General features: G+C 40.9%; 1 protein-coding gene across 12 annotated transcripts in view; it reads right to left on the bottom strand.

Moving 5' to 3' along the window:
• The window catches only part of AKAP13 (A-kinase anchoring protein 13), a 368,214-nt gene that overhangs the window by 283,602 nt on the left and 63,894 nt on the right, over positions 1–20,718 (bottom strand). The window lies entirely within an intron of this gene.

Raw genomic sequence — 20,718 nt, forward strand, 5'->3', positions numbered from 1 at the left:
TTGTACAAACCACGTAATCTCTCTAGGTGTCAGATTATTCCTCTATAAAACAAACTATGTTTTAATGCTACTGTTTTAAACACCTACGTTTGTTTTATAAAGCAGTATGTCTGAGTTGAAAGTGAATTACCTTTAATAGCATCCAAACAGAATCAGGCACAACTCTTATAAACTGCCGTTTTAAAAAGGCATTGGCAGTTCTTCCTCCTCTACTATGGACTCTTAGGAATGCAGATTGTGTTTTGTTTTGGTTTGGTTTGGTTTGATTTGGTTTGGTTTTTTGAGACGGAGTTTCACTCTTGTCACCCAGGCTGGAGTGCAATGGCGAGGTCTCGGCTCACTGCAACCTCCGCCTCCTGGGTTCAAGTGATTCTTGTGCCTCAGCCTCCCGAGTAGCTGGGATTACAGGTGCCCACCACAATGCCCGACTAATTTTTTGTATTTTTTGTAGAGACGGGGTTTCACCATGTTGGTCAGGCTGGTCTCGAACTCCTGACCTCAGGTGATCCACCCACTTTCGCCTCCCAAAGTGCTGGGATTACAGGTGTTGAGCCACCACGCCCGGCTGATTCAGTTTTCTTTAGTACTGCCCCATATGTTACTTGGAAGAGAGATTATTGAAGGTTGCCTTTCCCTTGTAGCGAGAAGTTGAGAAACAGTACCATTATTTCAGAACACTCATGAACTTTTGTCTTTAAATAGTACAATTCTCTGCTAAAAATGCCATTCACATTACCACAAGTTCTGTACCGACATGGCATGTACATTGTTAAACTGGAGTTGATAGTTTTCATGTGCTTTTAGTTGACTAATCTAGTTCTTTGCCACCTGAAATACATGCATTAGTATTTTAAGATTCTCTGTTCAGGGGTCTAATGTGTTCTGGCCAAAGTCTATGTGCACATTTATTAGCAGATGAGTTAGTTATTTAATGCATGCTGCTTAACAATCACAGTATCCTTGGGCTGGAGGAAAACAGGTCAAATAATAAATCTGTATCTTGCAGGTGGTGGGTCCACCAGAAACAGCCTGCAAGTGATGACTCCGAATGAACAGCTATTCCAGAAGTACACTTAGGGATCAATGCTAAACTTTATACCTAAAACAGCATCTGTCTTTACCGGATTAATCCATTTGTCACAATCTGGAACTACCTGGAAAGAGGTAATCCTGCTGACAGGAACACCCAATAGTAATATCCACCGTACACAGCAACTACACCCCTAACCTCAGGTCTATCTATTCTAGAAGGCACTATTATATGCAATTCCTTATTAATAGAGGCACTTTCTGGTTGCAATAGGACATATATCCGCATATGAGATCTCTCATTTATCCTCTTAAACATTTACACACCTGGCCGGGTGCGGTGGCTCACGCCTGTAATCCCAGCACTTCGGGAGGCCAAGGCGGGTGGATCACCTGAGGTCAGGAGTTCAAGACCAGCCTGGCTGACGTGGTGAAACTCCATCTCTACTAATAATACAAAAATTAGCTGGGCGTGCTAGTGCACGCCTGTAGTCCAAGCTACTGGGGAGGCTGAGGCAAAAGAATTGCTTGAACCCAGGAGGCGGAGGCTGCAGTGAGCTGAGATCGCGCCATTGCACTCCAGCCTGGGTGACAAGAGCAAAACTCTGATTCAAAAAAAAAAAAAAATTTACACACCTAATAAGGGCCAGATCAACTGGTAGTCACAGCCCTCGAGGAGCTCTCAATCCGTTAGGAGAGACCTGTATGTAAACTCCTAATTGCAAGGCAGTGAAAATATTCCACAAGTATTTGCAAAGCATAAAGGGTGAAATGGGGGCAGCTTCACAGAAGTTATGCTCACTGACCTAAAAAAATTAGTAAAGACTAAACTCATTCCCCAAATATTAATTTAATTATATTTTAAGTCAGACTTTATACAAAATTCTATAAATCCAGTTCATATTAGAAACTACTTGTTCTGCTTTGTTTGGATAAAGAACAAAATATCTGAAATTGATACAACAGAACTCATCTGAGAGAACCAAGACATCTCTTTAGTAGCCTGGTGTTCTTTAAAGCATCAAAGCTATACCGTTAAAATGCTAATATGCCTATTCTTCCAAGCTACAAATCACAACTGATTTTACCAAAACTTAATTTTATCTCGGTCTGTTTCCAAAGATTTACTACCTCTCATCTGCTACTAGAGATTTTACATAGTCCAAACTTAGAGGACAACTACTAAAACCATGAAAAGTCATAACATAGTGTGATTTTCCAATCTTAATATACCTCTAGAAGGGATAAGACTCGGACCATCTTAAAGGGGCATCGACCATAACAGAGTATATTCAGGCTATTTCAAACATGTAATGCAAATTGAGGGCCAGACTAGAAAAACACACTGGCTTCCCAATTCCAGTTTCTTGCAGCCTTAATAAGTCTTCATGGAATACCTCAAAAGTTCCTTTACCCTGAGAAATATAAGAATGCTTTTCCAACATAGTCTTACAATATTCATTCACCCAAGAAAGAGTTTAAGAACCACCTACTCACACAATATTTTGAAGTTTTGTTGCTCTTTCACATTATTGAGACAAAAATACAAAGAAATTTAAATGTGCAAATTTGAGTACTTGAACATATTAGAAATCAGGCATCAAAAATGTCCTCCTCAACTCTGCCTCCGTCAACAATTGAGTCAGTAAGCTGGATGAGGACAGAGAGCACACACTGACCAAACTTGCTGGATCTAATGGGCAACAGGTTGGATAACAGAGCCGAAAAGATTGCAGGCCAAAATATCAACCCCTGAAATGGCCCATTATTATTTTAGTTATTCACTCTTTCACCAAAATTCAGTAAGCAGTTATTACTAGGCATATTGTGTTACATACTGCAGATAGAACAGTAAAAATACAGTCTTTTCCCTCAAAGTAGATATGTTCCAAGAGAAACAGATACGAAAACAAGGAAGACACAAGGGAGTGGCCAATTCTACCTAGGAAAGAAAGGATGGTGAGGAAGGCTTCAGAGAGGTAATCTGATCTGAATCTCAGAAGTTGAAAGAATAAAAAAAGCCTGACAATACATTAGGGATGACAAAGAAGTCATTCTAGATGGATAAAACTGTGTGTATGTTCACAGAGACACAACTCATGGCTCTTTAAGGGAACAATTAATGGTGGCCCAGTAGGAACAGATCACAAGGTAATATGAGGATGCTGTGAAGGGGAAAGGTGGGAGGGAGGGCTCGCAAAGTAGACAAGTTCAAAATCACAATCACTCAAACATTTATTGAGTACCTACCATGTACCAAGTACTGAATATACATCTATGCAAGGTCTATATTTAGAATCAACTACATCAAATAAAGGTAGAAAAGCACAGAAGCACTTGTAAAATATACTACAGTGTTGACAAATGAATAATCAACAGTATAAAATGGGTGCCAAAATTGTTGGTGTGCACTAATACATGGATGATTGAGTTACATACGTGTGTGTGTGTGTGTGTGTGTGTGTAGTTAATACAATAATATATGTAGTATCCAATGCAGAGAAGGTAATGAGTGATTCCAAATTACTATTTACTCAACAAACCTAGAATATTAATGGTCCATGCTGGGAACCCACCAAGACAGACACAGATAAAATTTTTAAAAGGTTGGGAACAAAGCGAAGGGATGGTAAACAAAATAAAAATCATGTTGTAAAAACAGCACTGGACAAAAATTAAAGAGGATTAACCAGGAAAAAAGATCCAAGGATCTTTAAAGGATCTTTAAGTTTCTCTTAATTCCAAGATTCCAAAGCTTAACAACTGAGCAAAAATTTAAAAGCTTATTCTGGTGTTTTAAAGGTTTTATTCAAGTCATCACTGTCACCAACAAAAAGTACTGTGTGCCTATTATGATGAATAAGATGCAGTGATAGACAGTACAAATGGGAAGAGGAATACGAAACTGAATCTGGCAAAGGATTCAAAAATGACTGATCCAGGCCGGGCGCGGTGGCTCACGCTTGTAATCCCAGCACTTTGGGAGGCCGAGGCGGGCGGATCACGAGGTCAGGAGATCGAGACCACGGTGAAACCCCGTCTCTACTAAAAAATACAAAAAATTAGCCGGGCGTGGTGGCGGGCGCCTGTAGTCCCAGCTACTCGGAGAGGCTGAGGCAGGAGAATGGCGTGAACCCAGGAGGCGGAGCTTGCAGTGAGCCGAGATTGCGCCACTGCACTCCAGCCTGGGCGACAGAGCGAGACTCCGTCTCAAAAAAAAAAAAAAAAAAAAAAAAAAAAATGACTGATCCAAATACTTGCCTTTAAAAGATCTCTAGCCTACTAAAGAACAGAAGTCAGATCCATAAACAGATATATACAGCAAGGTTAAAAAGTAATTAATGCCTGGCCGGGCGTGGTGGCTCACGCCTGTAATCCCAGCACTTTGGGAGGCTGAGGCAGGCAGATCACGAGGTCAGGAGATCAAGACCATCCTGGCTAACACGTGAAACTGCGTCTCTACTAAAAAAAATACAAAAAAAAAAAAAAATTAGCCAGGCATGGTGGCAGGCACCTGTAGTCCCAGCTACTCGGGGGGCTGAGGCAGGAGTATGGCATGAACCCGGGAGGCAGAGCTTGCAGTGAGCCGAGATCGTGCCACTGCACTCCAGCCTGGGCAACAGAGCGAGACTCCGTCTCAAAAAAAAAAAAAAAAAAAAAAGTAATTAATGCCTAAAGATCAATAAAGGTAATTAGGTAATTACAAGCAGGTTTAGGAGAAAACTAGTTTAGTCTCTGGTTTCATCATTAAACTATGCTTAGAAATTAAAGAACTAGTAAAAGAAGAAAAAGGGACGGGGTAAGCAATTGAAAATTCTAAACCGACATAACCTTATTGTTAGAAAGATGCTGATACAAATTTGTTAATGGCCTTGACCCTGGTATCAGACTGCCTGAGGTTAAATTCTAGCTACACTGCTCCCGAGTTATATAAGCTTGAGCAGCTCAATTTAACTCTGAGCCTCAGACTTCTCTTTGGTAAAGACAGATGAATAAGAACCTACCGGTTCTAACCTCCCTCTTTGAAATTAACTCCTTAAAACAGAATAATTACACAAAAACTAGAGAGTTAGAAATGACCTAGGATAACTGGCTATGATAAAACCAAAATGAAATCAAAGGAATAAATATGAATGTGGAAGGGTATCATACAGATTAAGTTTCAAAAGTCAGGAATAGATATTATCCATATTCTACAAGAAAATGGACAATAGGGCTCAAAGAACTTGTTTAAGGACACTGCTCAAAAGTTGTAAACTCTGGAGTCAACCTAAATCAAAAGCTCTTTTTTTTAAACTCTAGACTGTATTACCTTCCAAAATCTGTAACTGGATTTCTAACAACTATTTTTAACACATACTGGAGCACACACATGGATGAGCACGGGCACAACAGGGACAGGGAAGGGAGATATTTCAGTATTTATGAAGAGGAAAAGTCACCAGTCAGATAAAACAGAAAAGAGGAAGGCATGCCAGACTTTAACCCTTTGGTTGCTGGATCATAGACGCCGTGTGGAAAAGGGAAGAGTGATCATCGGGGAGGTTCAAGAGCAACTAGGACAAAAAGAAGTAGGAACAGGGCCTCGGGAGCAGTATTTCAAAACTGTAACAATCATTATGGCTTCCCCCGTACATACTACCTGGCTGCTGAGCATACAAGTATGCATTTCTAAAAAGGTTATGGTTAAAATCACAGGAATCTGGCTTCCAAATTTCAATCAAGGCACATTGGCAAGGACTCATTACCAACTGACTCCTAGCACTGCCACCAGCAACATCACCCAGGAAAAAAATAAAATAAAATAAAGACCCAACAAAAGCCTCCCCAGTAGTCGCTTTATGTTGAAGCTGACTCAGATATCAATAGAGCTCACTGCCTTTGATGTAGCCAGTCTAGCTCAAATGCTTCAGTCTCCTTTTTGCCCTTTCTCAGAAACAAGAAGAGGGTGGCAGGAAAGGAAAGCAAAGAAAAAGGGCAGAGGGAAAAGCAGCACACACAAAAAGATCCAGTGTTCACTACAGATCTCCAAAAGAAACCAGCCCTGGCACGTTTCAAAAAACCACCATCCATATTCTACCATTTTGTGCAATTTAGTCTTGGCTGCAATTTAATCTAGTGATCTCATAACAGTGTGGATCTGTAAGACCCAGAAAGAAACACTATAGCAATTGAAATCAGTCAGGCTTGATAAAATCAGATCGTTGGGGAGAAAAAAGTCAAGCCTAAATTATTCTTAGGCTCAATGTGAAAGGAGCATCCTTTTAATTTGTCAAACGGCAACGATCTCTACATAATTCCTACATTAAATTTATAAAATGTTCATCCCTTGTTTGTTCAAATATTTTTTCTTTCCCATGCTCCCTTCTTTTTAGAACTCCAATTACATGCATATTATAGACCTTTTAAAGACTGTCCCACATTTTCCAGGTTCGGTTCATTTTGTTTCAATCTCCTTTTCTCTCTGTTCTTCAAATTCGGTAATTCTTACTGAACGACAGTGCAATGATTTTTTTCTGTCATCTCTGTTTTGCTATTAAACTTATCCTGTAAAATTTTTATTTCAAATAAATTTTTTTAGTTTCTATTTCTCTGCTACATTTCATAGCTTTGATTCTAAGTAGATTTTCCTGTGTGTAAATGAGTATAGTAATAACAGCTGCTTTAAAATCCTTATCAGCTAAGTTTAATATGTGGTCATCTTGGGATCCAATCCCCATTAATTAGTTGGTCTCTTGAGAATGGGTCACACTTTCCGGTTTCTTCAAATTTTGAGTAACTTTAGATGTATCCTGGGCGTTGTGGCAACTCCGGATTTTTCTATTCCTCCAAAGAATGCTGACTTTTTGTTTTGTTTTACCAGGTAGTTAAACTCAGATGGCAAACTTCTGTCTCTTGATGGTAGCGCCGATCTCTACTCAGTTTTAAGCATTAGCGTGGATGCCCCATTCAGATGGTATGGGGTATGGTTCAGTGATTTGGATAGAATTTCTATGCAGAATTAGGGATGTCCCCTGTCGGGGCACTCTTTCTTCGTGTTCCAATGGCTATGATTGATGGGACAAGTGATAACCACCTCAGGCTTCCTATGGTCTTCCAGCTGTCACATGAGGCCTGCCATCAGGTGAGAAGCCATGAAAAACAAGAAACTCATCCAGTGACTGCTGGTCTTCCACATACCAACTGCCATGCAGTTGTTTTTTTGTACTTTATCCAGGTTTATAGTTGGCAAATTAAGGCAGGATAAGTGAATCTGGTATTCATATAAGAATTACACTGGAATGCAAGTTTAACAAATAGAGGAAATCAGTAATTTTATTTCATTTAATAAAATTACCAAAGTTAAAATTCTTGTTCAGATTTCTCTATGGGAAAGGAAAGTACATGCCTGTAAAGACACACTGAGAAAACATAAACTCCCAACATCTTAGCTTTACTACAAAAACTTCTATCCAAAAGGGACTCAGATATAATGTCACTCTATTTTAAACTGTCACGTGCAAATGACATATTTGAAGCAACAAACTATCAACAGGAAAAGAACCACCATGGCTGAAGAAAATAGGAGCAGAAAGAAAAAAAGTTAACAAGAAGGAAAGAGACTTCCCTGCACCCCTCCCCCGACAAAAAAAAAAAAAAACTATTTAAAAAGTGAAAACAGTAACCCAAAAAATAGGGGGATTTAGTATGTAGTAAAAATTGTTGAACACATTATCAGGATACAAATATCACTATATTGGTTAATTCACACACTCAAACTTTTCAGGGTTAACACTGTGTTAGCACTGTACAAAGTTCTGAGGATAGAGATGAAATTATATACTGGCCAGGCACAGTGGCTCACACCTGTAATCCCAGCACTCTGGGAGGCCAAGGTGGGCAGATCACCTGAGGTCAGGAGTTTGAGACCAGCCTGGCCAACATGGCGAAACCCCGTCTCTACTAAAAATACAAAAATTAGCCAGTCATGGTAGCAGACACCTGTAATCGCAGCTACTTGGGAGGCTGAGGCAGGATAATTGCTTGAACCCGGGAGGTGGTGGTCGCAGTGAGCCAAGATCATGCCACTGCACTCCAGCCTGGGAGACAGAGAGAGACTCTGTCTCAAAAAAATAAAGTAAAATAAAATTATACAGTCCTTGTCCTTAAAGAGCTTAATATCTAGTGAAAAATAAGAAATTAGCTATATAACTTGATAAGACAGAGAAGATGCAATGAAAGTATATTCATTTTCTATTGATGTCATAAACTACCACAAATTTAGTAACTTAAAATAACAAAAAAAACTCTGTTGCCCCATTCTGTAGGTTAGAAATCTGAGATCGATCTCACAGGGCTAAAAATCAAGGTGTCATCTGAGCTACATTCCTTTCCAGAGGCTCTACGGGAAAATCTTTCTCCCTGACCTTTATTGCAGCTTCTAGTGGGCACTTGCATCTCTTGGCTGCGGCCCCTTTCTCCATCTTCAGAGCCAGCAAAGTCAAATTTATCTGACCTTTCTTCAACTGTCATCTCTCTCTCTCTCTTCCCACAGGCAAGAAAGGTTCTCTGCTTTTAAAGATTCCTATGATTAGACTGGCCCATCTGGGTAATCCAAGATAATCTCCACATCTCAAGGTCTTTCATCTTAATTGTATCTTCAGAGAACCTTGTGCCATATAAGGTAAAATGTTCACAGGTTGCAAGGATAAGGACACGGACAACTTTGGGGGGGCCACTATCCTGTCTACCACAGAAAGTATCATAAATGGCTCAATAAACATGGAGCAAGGAAGGATTTCTGTCCAGACTGGGGGTGACAGGGTTCAGGAATAATGTCACACCAGTGAACTTCCGCTGTATCTTCTGAGAACGCATTACAATGATGGGTAAAATGCAGGGCAAGCTGTGTCGGGGGCTGTGTACTTTCCAGGGAGAATAAACAGCCTGTACAAATGCATATGCACATAAAATTTCACACAACAGTCAGAAAACTGCTAGAAGTTTGATAGCAAAAGCTTGGTGAGTGTGTGTGTGATAGGAGCAGGAGAAAACGCCAGAAAGATAAAAAGAAACAATTATAGACTAATATAGAGTTAAACTTGACTCCAGGTGCAATGGGAAGCCATTAAAAGTCTGTAAGCATTAAAATAGCATGACGTATGCCCAAGAAAGCAATTTTTGCCCTTGATATGAAAACACATTTGAAAAAGTAAGTCTGTAAGAAGGAACTTGGGAGGCTATTGCAGCTGTCCCGATAAAAACTAGTGAACCTAAATATGGGCAATAGTAATAGGGATGAAGAGGAGAAAACAAATCTGAGAAATATTTGAAAGGTAGCATGGCTAGAACTTAGTGATCCAATATACCTGAGAGTGAAGACTACGTAGGAGTCTAGAAAGATTTTCACCTTAATTAGATAGATGATGGTACTGTTAAGGAAAAGCAGGCTAGGCCGGGTGCGGTGGCTCACGCCTGTAATCCCAGCACTTTGGGAGGCTGAGGCGGGCAGATCACAAGGTCAGGAGATTGAGACTATCCTAACATGGTGAAACCCTGTCTCTACTAAAAATACAAAAAATTAGCTGGGGGTTGTGGCGGGCGCCTGTAATCCCAGCTACCCAGGAGGCTGAGGCAGGAGAATGGCATGAACCTGGGAGGCGGAGCTTGCAGTGAGCCGAGATCACGCCACTGCACTCCAGCCTGGGCGACACAGCGAGACTCCATCTCAAAAAAAAAAAAAGAAAAGAAAAAGCAGGCTGAGCGTGGTGGCTCAGGCTTGTAATCCTAGCACTTTGGGAGGCCGAGGCGGGCAGATCACTTGAGGTGAGGCGTTCAAAACCAGCCTGGCCAACATGATGAAACCCCGTCTCTACTAAAAATACAACAACAAAAAAAAAATTAGCCGGGCGTGGTGGCAGGCACCTGTAATTCCAGCTATGCTGGAGGCTGAGGCAGGATAATCTTTTGAACCCGGAAGGCAGAGGTTGCAGGGAGCTGAGATCACACCACTGCACTCCAGCCTGGGTGACAGAGTGAGACGAAGAAAAGAAAAAGTAGATGAGCAAGTAGTAATTTCAGGGGAATACAAGTTAAATTCAAGATGTGTTACTTTTGAGGTGTCTTTGATACAGTCAAAGGATAACAGTTTGTGACAATGAACACCAGAAAGATGGATATAGGGATCTAAAGTTCATGAAAAGTCTTGGTTAGAGCTGTAGATTTGGAAATCATTTGCACAAAAGTGATAGTTTATGACACGAAGGTAGTTGAAATTGTCTAGACAAGTATATGCAGAAAAGTATGACTCAATGCAACACACTAAGGAAAACAAATATTTAGAAAGAAGCCAGACGGGAACAAGAAAGCCTGGAGTGATAGAAGCCATTAAGGAGGAGACTATTCCAGCAACACAGTAAGACTGATGCTTATAATATAATGATGGCACGAAGTTGTCATGGAAAACTTAAGCTGTTAAGTAATTTATTAAAGTATATTACGTTTTTTAAGAAACATTTATCCAAGATGCCTAAAATAAGGTTTTCAGGAGGGAAAATCTTCAGTTGTAAAAACTGCCATTCAAAATGATTACCCTAAGTTCCAATGCAGTAGAAATCTGTCTAATCCATATTAGGTATTAAAAATCAAACATTTACAAATAACTGTGTCTATAAGGATTTTATTTGCACTATTAAAATCTGGAAATAATCTATATAACAGGAAAATGATTATTTTAATATATAAATTAGAGCTATAAGGGGAACTTAATAACATCTACAAATGCTTAATCAATGTAAAGTGATAACTAAAATACAGATGTGTTGCACTCCATACATATATAGTAAAAAAAAAAAAAAAAAAGAGAGAGAGAGAGAGAAAAGAAAAACAGAGAAGAAAAAGAAAGGGGAAGACTCAAATGTTCATAGTGATTATCCCTAGAAGTTACAATTATGGGTAATTTTCATTTTTCTACTTCATATTCTAAAGTTTCCGTAAGTTAAGGTCTACGTATTTCAGAATTTCCATAACAAACATATATTACTAAAAATCAGAAAAACTGGAATATCTATTTTTAAGGGATACTTAAAAGTTAGTATTTTCAACTTTTTTTTGAGACGGAGTCTCGCTCTGTCATCAGGCTGGAGTGCAGTGGCGCAATCTGGGCTCACTGCAACCTCTGCTTCCCGGGTTCAAGCAATTCTCCTGCCTCAGCCTCCCGAGTAGCTGGGATTACAAGTGCGTGCCACCACACCCGACTAATTTTTGTATTTTTAGTAGAGACAGGGTTTCACCATGTTGGTCAGGCTGGTCTTGATTTTGTGACCTCATGATCCGTCTGCCTCGGCCTCCCAAAGTGCTGGGATTACAGGCGTGAGCCACCGCACCCGGCCTCTTTATAACTTTTTAAGGCAGTGCCTCACCCCTGGAAGAGACCTACTTCTATGTAGCAAACATTCAAATCTCTCTTCATGAAGCTCTGGCTTAGAAAGGTCAAACAGAATAGTCATTACAATTAAGTAATGTAGTCAACTCAAAATCCTTCTCCACCGAAGGCTTCAGTTGTGTAACAGACGACAGACATGGTAAGCAAAAGAGCCTAAAGGCACATTATTTGTTTGTTACCATGCAACCTGAGGAAACAGCTGTGTCCAAATACAGAGTGACATACAGATCACTCCAAGGAGTCAGGGCTACAACTAGACGCCAAGGGTGCTGAAACAGGCGCTCTCCAATCTCCACCTCCTTCTACTATGGCTCCAATTCTGTACACTGCTGAACAGAATCAGTACAGTGCTTCCCAAAAGAAAGGTAGGAAGTATCTCTCTTTTTAAGAAATCTCCATGGCTTCCTTCACCCTTTAAAAAAGAAAAGTGTTTAAAAGCCAAGATGGTGTTTTCCTTAAAAGAGAATGTGTCCTCTTTAATTCTGGTGGCTAATTTCTCATCTTCCAAAGAAGCTGCCACAATGATATATTACAGTAGGCCCTCAATCACCAAAAAAAGAAGCACTCACTGTGGTGTCAAACAGACCTAAATTAGAATTTTAGACATGCCTCTTACTATTTTAGATGTGTTACTTTTTAAAAACTGATTTAAAAATACAAATGCAGAATATATTATTTCTATGAGGTCTGGGGTACTTCATTCAACCTTCACTTTACAGGTTCAGGTTACTGGCCAGAAAAAAGGGGATCATGCCCTTTTTATAACACTGTGGGGAAGTATACAAGAAAATGTAACTAGAATGTCTCGCTACAGTTGGTGCCTGACTCACAGTAGATAATAAACTATAGTCATTACTGTTATTGTATTGAATGGACTGAGGAATACTTCTCCAAATCCATAACCTCATGAAATTTTTAGAGAAGGTTCATGATCTCAACAAGAACATATAGTAATAATTTTACATGAGATGAGTAGACCCATTTTGGAGAGAAAACTGCCAACATGAGCTATAAGGAAATAGAAAGTGGATCAAGACCATCCCTGGCTAACACAGTGAAACTCCGTCTCTACTAAAAATCTAAAAAATGAGCCAAGCGTGGTGGGGGGCGCCTGTAGTCCCAGCTACTCGGGAGGCTGAGGCAGGAGAATGGCGTGAACCCAGGAGGCGGAGCTTGCAGTGAGCCAAGATCGTGCCACTGCACTCCAGCCTGGGCGACAGAACAAGACTCCGTCTCAAAAAAAACAAAGAAAATAGAAAGTGGGCTACTCTGGGAACACTGCCTCTGGGGTAGCCCTGCTCTGCAAGGAACAGTAAAAAACACCTTATTAATAGTCAACCTCAATTCGAAGCAGAAAGGTCTGTTTAACTAAAAATGTTCAGTGTATATATCCAAGTGACTAAACAATTAAACACCTCTGATTTTGCTTACAAGAAGAAAAATGAACTTGCAGAAGTTTAGAGTGGAAAGCCAGAAAGGGTATGATTCTTTACTCCAAAACTGAACTGTACCTTGGAAAAATGCCACGGACTATAAAAAAGAGCTTTTCTGATTTTCTAATTATGTTTGCAGCAAGACAAATAAGGAAGATCTAAGACTTAAGGCTCAGAGTGGTGACATGCAAAAGAAAGTATATAAAAGAGTTCTTTTTCTATTTTATGTCCTCCTTTTCTATCAATGAGAATGAACTTCAGGGTACATAACATAGAATAAATAAGTCACACTATCTGACTTAAAGGAGTCTGTCCCAGGCTAGAAAGAGATACTTCCTAAGTCCCAAAAGAAGATTATTTAAGAATAAAACAGATGGAAGATTACAAAGGGATTACAGTAGTTTGCAGTAAGAAGCTAGATTCAACAATCTGTAATCTATTGAGTTTTATCTCAGTGTCAGACACAAATTGTTAAAGGGATGGACTGTGAGCCTTTGAAAGGGAAGCAATAATATAAAAGCTCAGCATATACCTATAAGAAGACACACCACAGTTCTTTTTTTAAAATAAATTTTATCATCCAAGGGATTGGTAACAGAGACTAAGGAAAACTAAAAACACTGTGTCTGAATTTGAGTAAAACCTATGCCCAAATCCCCTATGTTATTGCTGTGAACAAACTGAAGAAATCTGGGTTGAGACATCATGGTGGCTATAGGTATAAAGAGTGTGACTAAAATTCCCCTCCTGCAGCTCATGCTTTTGTCTGTGCTTCTAGGTGAAATCTAGAAATTTAGAGAAGCATTGTGGGAGGGGGAGAATATGCCTCGTGTCCCACTGTTGCCATCCTCAACCCTATAATGGTTCTGTAAACAAAGCAAAATGAATAATTCATAAATATCTACAAGAAACAAGATTTTTGTATAGGCGATGCCAACTCTTCCCCAATCCCACTCTGCCTAATTCTAATTAACACATTTGCCAATGACTTAAAAAAAACTAATGATCAAATGATCAAATACACAGACTATATTAGGTTCACTAAGAACATTAATACATTAAAAGGCAGACTGAAGATCCAGAAGTCCTAAAAGGCTAAAAGCATGTACCAAGCATAGACATGAGAGGCCCAATACACCAAGATGAAATTTAATATGGATACACATAAATCATGTACTTCCGTCAAAACACCCAGGTTCTTCATTGAAACTCCCAAATGAACTCACAGAAGACAAGAAATCTATCTTAAAGTGGCATACACAGAAAGGAATTGTGATTTTTGGTGCCTAAAAATCTCTCTGTCAGTAAGACAACGGATCGAGAAAGGAGATAATCTGGATCAATTTCTTGCTGCCCGTTAAGAGATCAAATGAGCTTCAGTGAGTAACTCAAAACAGTTATGAAATTTGGGTCAAGATAACAACTAAGGTGTGCAAGGTCTCGTTCTGGGGTGATGAAAAGATTCTAAAATTGACCACAGTGACAGTTGAACAACTCTCTGGATATACTAAAATAACTGTACACTTCAAATGGGTAAGTTATATAGCATGTGAATTACCTCACGATAAGATTTTTTTTTAAAACAGTTTGAATGGCTAGGGAGTGGCCAACAGAGCCGACTAGAGGCAGCTAGTGTGTGTGACTCTCACAGAGAGGAACAGAAGTGGTGAGTAAATACAACACCTTCAACTGAAACATCCAGGTACTCTCACTGGGATTAATCAAGGAAACAACTTGACCCACAGAGAACAGAGAAAAGCAAGGCAGGACAACAGCGCACCTGGGAGCAACACGGAGCCAGTGGTTCCTCCCCGACTCAGGGAAGCGGTGAGTGAATGAGCAACCCCAGGAAACCACGCTTCTCCCACAGATCTTTGCAAACTTCGGGTTAGGAGATCGCCTTGTGAACCCACTCCACCAGTGCCTTCAGTCTTCAGTCTGACCAAAAGAGCCATGTGGAGTCTTGGCATGCGTGAAGACCTTGGAGCCTTGGATACTTGGGCTTTCTGGCAACAGTAGCTGTACCTCCGGCAGGGTGGGAGGTTAGACTCCTGTACATACCCCTAGGAAAGAGGCTGAATCCAGGGAACTGAGCAGCAAGAGCCCACAGGATCCACTTCCATGGCAGCCCACAAGATAAGACCCATTGGCTTGGAATTCTAGCCAGCTGCCAGTAGTGGCACTGCACCTCCCTAAGAAGGAGCACCTAGGGGAAGAGGTGGGCCACCATCTTTGCCGTTCCAGCCTTTGTGCTTTGGAGACTCTGAGCTGACCCGGAGCAGAAGGGATGCCCCAGCACAGTACAGCACAGTACAGCACAGCACAGCACAGCACAGTACAGCACAGCACAGCACGGCACAGCACAGCTGCTCTACCCAAACGTGGCCAGGCTGCTGCTTTAAGCAGGTGCCCAATCCCATTCCTCCTCACTGGGTAAGACCTCCCAACCTGGGCCTCCAGCCACCCCTGCCCAAGCTCTCCAGCCAACAGAGATCTGAAGCCCCCTGGAACAAAGCTTCCAGAGGGAGGGGTGGCCACCATCTTTGCTGTTTGGGTGACTCAGCTGTTCCAGCCTTAGAGCTTCAGGGGAGTGTCTGAGGCAACCGAGGGCTGAAGTGGACCCCCAGCACAGCATACATGCTCTACCAAAACGTGGCCAGACTGCTTTTTTAAGCGGTCCTGATCCTGTTCCTCCTCACTGGGGGACCTCCCAACCGGAGTCTCCAGCCACTTCCTATAGGTGCCTTTGGACCAGCAACAGGTCCATTCCTCCCCGGGACAAAGCTCCCAGAGGGAAGGACAGGCTGCCATCTTTGCTGTTTCACAGTCTTCACTGGTAACACCTCTAGATTCTGGAAAATCCGAGGTGACCAGGGACTGTTGCAGGCCTCAAGTATACCACAGCAGCCCTAGGCAAAAGTGGCCAGACTGTTACGTGGGTGGCTGTTCCCCTATCTCCTCGCAGGGCAGGTCCTCCAAGCCTGGGGCTCCAGCCACCCCCAACCAGAGCTACTGAGCTAGCACCAACTCAGCAACTCCCTGGACAGAGCCTCTAGTGGCAACTAGAAGCCTCTCAGCCACTGACTCTACTGTGGAACTGCCCTTGCCACCCTCGGTCTGAAGAGGAGCAAAGACATTAAGTGCCTTATCCACACTCCAACAAGCTGCAGCCAACTCAAGGAGAGGAGGCCAGTCCATCTCCCACAGGTCCCACACACCTCCGACGGCTCATCACCAGACAGGGAACCAACCCCTGGCTTGGGCCCACAGCACAGACCCTCCATCCTGGGCTGACTGCACTGAGCAATTGCTCACCTGCATCTCTCTGAGGTGAAGCCCCCAGGAACCAAGCAAACAACCCTTGGCCAAAACCATTAATAAGATCTCTCCCTCTGCAGCCTGTAAGCTGGGGGAGGAACATAAACACTGAGATCTCCCCAGAGCTGTACTGGATGTCATGAACTACAGCCAGCACTCAAGGGGGAGAGGAACCCATACTTTCAGGACACTGAGAGGGAATATGGCTACAACTGTGAGGAAACATAGGGGAGCCACACAACTGAACAACTGTTTAGTCTACCAACTGTCTAATAAGCCTAAGAGCCACCTGCTGGATCATACCCCAAAGCTTCAACACCAAAGATACCTAACATACCCTCCCCTCTGAAACCAGAAACAAGAAGTCAGCTCCAAATAAAGACCCTACACAAAACCTCGACTCAGTGAAAACATCCAGTAAAGAAGTCTATTGACCATACTCAATCTACACTGCAGTTAAAGTAATACCCACACACACTGACGAGAAACAACCAACACAAGAACTCTAGTAACTCAAATGGCCAGAGTGTCATATGTCCTTCAAATGACTGTACCAGTTCTCCAACAACAGTTCTTAACCAGGCCAAGTGGGCTGGAATGACAGAAACATAATCCCGAATATGGATAGGAACAAAGATTATTGAGATTTGGGATGATGGCAAAACCCAACCCAAGGAAAATAAGAATCATAATAAAGTGATACAGGAGCTGAAGGATGAAATAGCCAGTATTAAAAAAAAAAAAAAAAAAAAAAAACCAACCCTAAGGGATCTGACAGAGCTGAGTATCACACTACAAGAATTTCACAATGCAATGACAAGAATTAACAGCAGAATAAACCAAAGCTAAGGAAAGAATTTCAGAACTTGAAGACTGGTTTTCTGAAATAAGACAGACAGAAATAAAGACAAAAGAATAAAAAGGAATGAACAAAACCTCCGAGAAATTATGTAAAGAGGCCAAAACTACAAATCATTGGCATCCCTCAAAGGGAAACGGAGAAAGCCAACAACTTAGAAAGTATGTTTCAGGATATCATCCACAAAAACTTTCCCAACTTTGCTAGAGAGGCCAACAGTCAAATCCAGGAAATACAGAGAACTCCTGCAATATTCTACACATGAAGATTATCCTCAAGACATGTAAGTGTCAGATTTTCCAAGATGAAAATTAAAGAATAAATGTTAAAGGCAGTTAGGGAAAAAGAGCAGGTCACCTGCAAAGGGATCCCCATCAGGCTAACAGTGGATCTCTCAGCTGAAACCCTACAAGCCAGAAGAGATTGGGGGCCTATATTCAACATTCTTTAAAAAAATCTTCAAGAATTTCATATCCAGCCAAACTAAGATTCTGAAGCAAAAGAGAAATAAGATCCTATCAATTTTGTTGATCTTTTCAAAAAACCAGCTCCTGGATTCATTAATTTTTTGAAGGGTTTTTTGTGTCTCTATTTCCTTCAGTTCTGCTCTGATTTTAGTTATTTCTTGCCTTCTGCTAGCTTTTGAATGTGTTTGCTCTTGCTTTTCTAATTCTTTTAATTGTGATGTTAGGGTGTCAATTTTGGATCTTTCCTGCTTTCCCTTGTGGGCATTTAGTGCTATAAATTTCCCTCTACACACTGCTTTGAATGTGTCCCAGAGATTCTGGTATGTTGTGTCTTTGTTCTCGTTGGTTTCAAAGAACATCTTTATTTCTGTCTTCATTTCGTTATGTACCCAGTAGTCATTCAGGAGCAGGTTGTTCAGCTTCCATGTAGTTGAGCGGTTTTGAGTGAGTTTCTTAATCCTGAGTTCTAGTTTGATTGAACTGTGGTCTGAGAGACAGTTTGTTATAATTTCGGTTCTTTTACATTTGCTGAGGAGTGCTTTACTTCCAACTATGTGGTCAATTTTGGAATAGGTGTGGTGTGGTGCTGAAAAAAATGTATATTCTGTTGATTTGGGGTGGAGAGTTCTGTAGATGTGTATTAGGTCTGCTTGGTGCAGAGCTGAGTTCAATTCCTGGGTATCCTTGTTAACTTTCTGTCTGGTTGATCTGTCTAATGTTGACAGTGGGGTGTTAAAGTCTCCCATTATTATTGTGTGGGAGTCTAAGTCTCTTTGTAGGTCACTCAGGACTTGCTTTATGAATCTGGGTGCTCCTGTACTGGGTGCATATATATTTAGGATAGTTAGCTCTTCTTGTTGAATTGATCCCTTTACCATTATGTAATAATGGCCTTCTTTGTCTCTTTTGATCTTTGTTGGTTTAAAGTCTGTTTTATTGGACACTAGGATTGCAACCCCTGCCTTTTTCTGTTTTCTGTTTGCTTGGTAGATCTTCCTCCATTCTTTTATTTTGAGCCTATGTGTGTCTCTGCACGTGAGATGGGTTTCCTGAATACAGCACACTGATGGGTCTTGACTCTTTATCCAATTTGCCAGTCTATGTCTTTTAATTGGAGCATTTAGTCCATTTACATTTAAAGTTAATATTGTTATGTGTGAATTTGATCCTGTCATTATGATGTTAGGTGGTTATTTTGCTCGTTAGTTGATGCGGTTTCTTCCTAGCTTCGATGGTCTTTACAATTCGGCATGATTTTGCAGTGGCTGGTACCGGTTGTTCCTTTCCATGTTTAGTGCTTCCTTCAGGAGCTCTTTTAGGGCAGGCTTGGTGGTGACAAAATCTCTCAGCAGTTGCTTGCCTGTAAAGGATTTGATTTCTCCTTCACTTATGAAGCTTAGTTTGGCTGGATATGAAATTCTGGGTTGAAAATTCTTTTCTTTAAGAATGTTGAATATTGGCCACCACTCTCTTCTGGCTTGTAGAGTTTCTGCCGAGAGATCAGCTGTTAGTCTGATGTGCTTCCCTTTGTAGGTAACCCGACCTTTCTCTCTGGCTGCTCTTAACAATTTTTCCTTCATTTCAACTTTGGTGAATCTGACAATTATGTGTCTTGGAGTTGCTCTTCTAAAGACACATGCACACGTTATGTTTATTGCAGCACTATTCACAATAGCAAAGACTTGGAACCAACCCAAATGTCCAACAACGACAGACTGGATTAAGAAAATGTGGCACATATACACCATGGAATACTATGCAGCCATAAAAAATGATGAGTTCATGTCCTTTGTAGGGACATGGATGACACTGGAAATCATCATTCTCAGTAAACTATCACAAGGACAAAAACCCAAACACCGCATGTTCTCACTCATAGGTGGGAATTGAACAATGAGAACACATGGACACAGGAAGGGGAACATCACACTCTGGGGACTGTTGTGTGGTGGGGGGAGGGGGGAGGGATAGCATTAGGAGATACACCTAATGCTAAATGACGAGTTAATGGGTGCAGCACACCAACGTGGCACATGTATACATATGTAACAAACCTGCACATTGTGCACATGTACCCTAAAACTTAAAAGTATAATAATAATAATAATAAAAAAAAAGAGAAATAAGATCCTTTTCAGGAAAGCAAATGTCGAGAGACTTCATTACCACTAGATCTGCCCTTAAAAAAGATCTTGAAAGGAGCACCAAATATAGAAAAGAAAGACCGCTACCAGTTAATACAAAAACACACTTAAACACAGAGACCAGTATCACTGTAAATCAATGACACAAACAAGCCAACAAAATAACCAGCTAACAGCACAATGACAGGATCAAATCCACACATATCATTACTAATCTTGAATGTAAACAGGCTAAATGCCCCCATTAAAAGGCACAAAGTGGCAAGGATAAAAAAGCAAGACCCAATGGTATGCTGTCTTCTTTCAAGAGACACATCTCACACATAGTGACACTCATAGACTCAAAATAAAGGGATGGAGAAAAATCTACCAAGCAAATGGAAAACACAAAAAAGTAGGGGTTGCAATCCTAATTTCAGACAAAACAGACTCCAAACCAACAAGGATCAAACAAGACAAGGAAGGGCATGGGATAATGGTAAAGGGTTCAATTCAACAAGAAGACCTAACGATCTTAAATATATACACACCCAACAGAGGAGCACCCAGAGTCATAAGGCAAGTTCTTAGAGACCTACAAAGAGACATGGACTCCCCACACAATAATAGTGAGAGACTTCAACACTCCACTGACAGTATTAGACAGACTGAGGCAGAAAATTAACAAAGATATTCAGGATCTAAACTTAGCATTGAACCAAATGGATCTGACAGACCTTTTACAGAAGTCTCCAACCAAAAGCAAGAGAATATACATTCTTCTCATCACGACATGGTGCATACTCTAAAATCAACCATATAATTGGACATAAAACAATCCTCACAAAAGTAAAAGAAACCAAATGATACCAAACACACACTCAGACCACAGCGCAATGAAAATAGGAGTCAACACAATGAAAATCACTCAAAACCATTCAATTACATGGAAAATAAGAACATGCTCCTGAAGGACTTTCAGGTAAATAATGAAATTAAGGCAGAAATCCAGAAGTTATGTGAAAATAATGAGAACAAAGATACAACATAACAGAATCTCTGGGAC

The sequence above is a fragment of the Symphalangus syndactylus genome, chromosome 5 (genome assembly GCF_028878055.3).
Source record: "Symphalangus syndactylus isolate Jambi chromosome 5, NHGRI_mSymSyn1-v2.1_pri, whole genome shotgun sequence".
NCBI lineage: Eukaryota > Metazoa > Chordata > Mammalia > Primates > Hylobatidae > Symphalangus > Symphalangus syndactylus.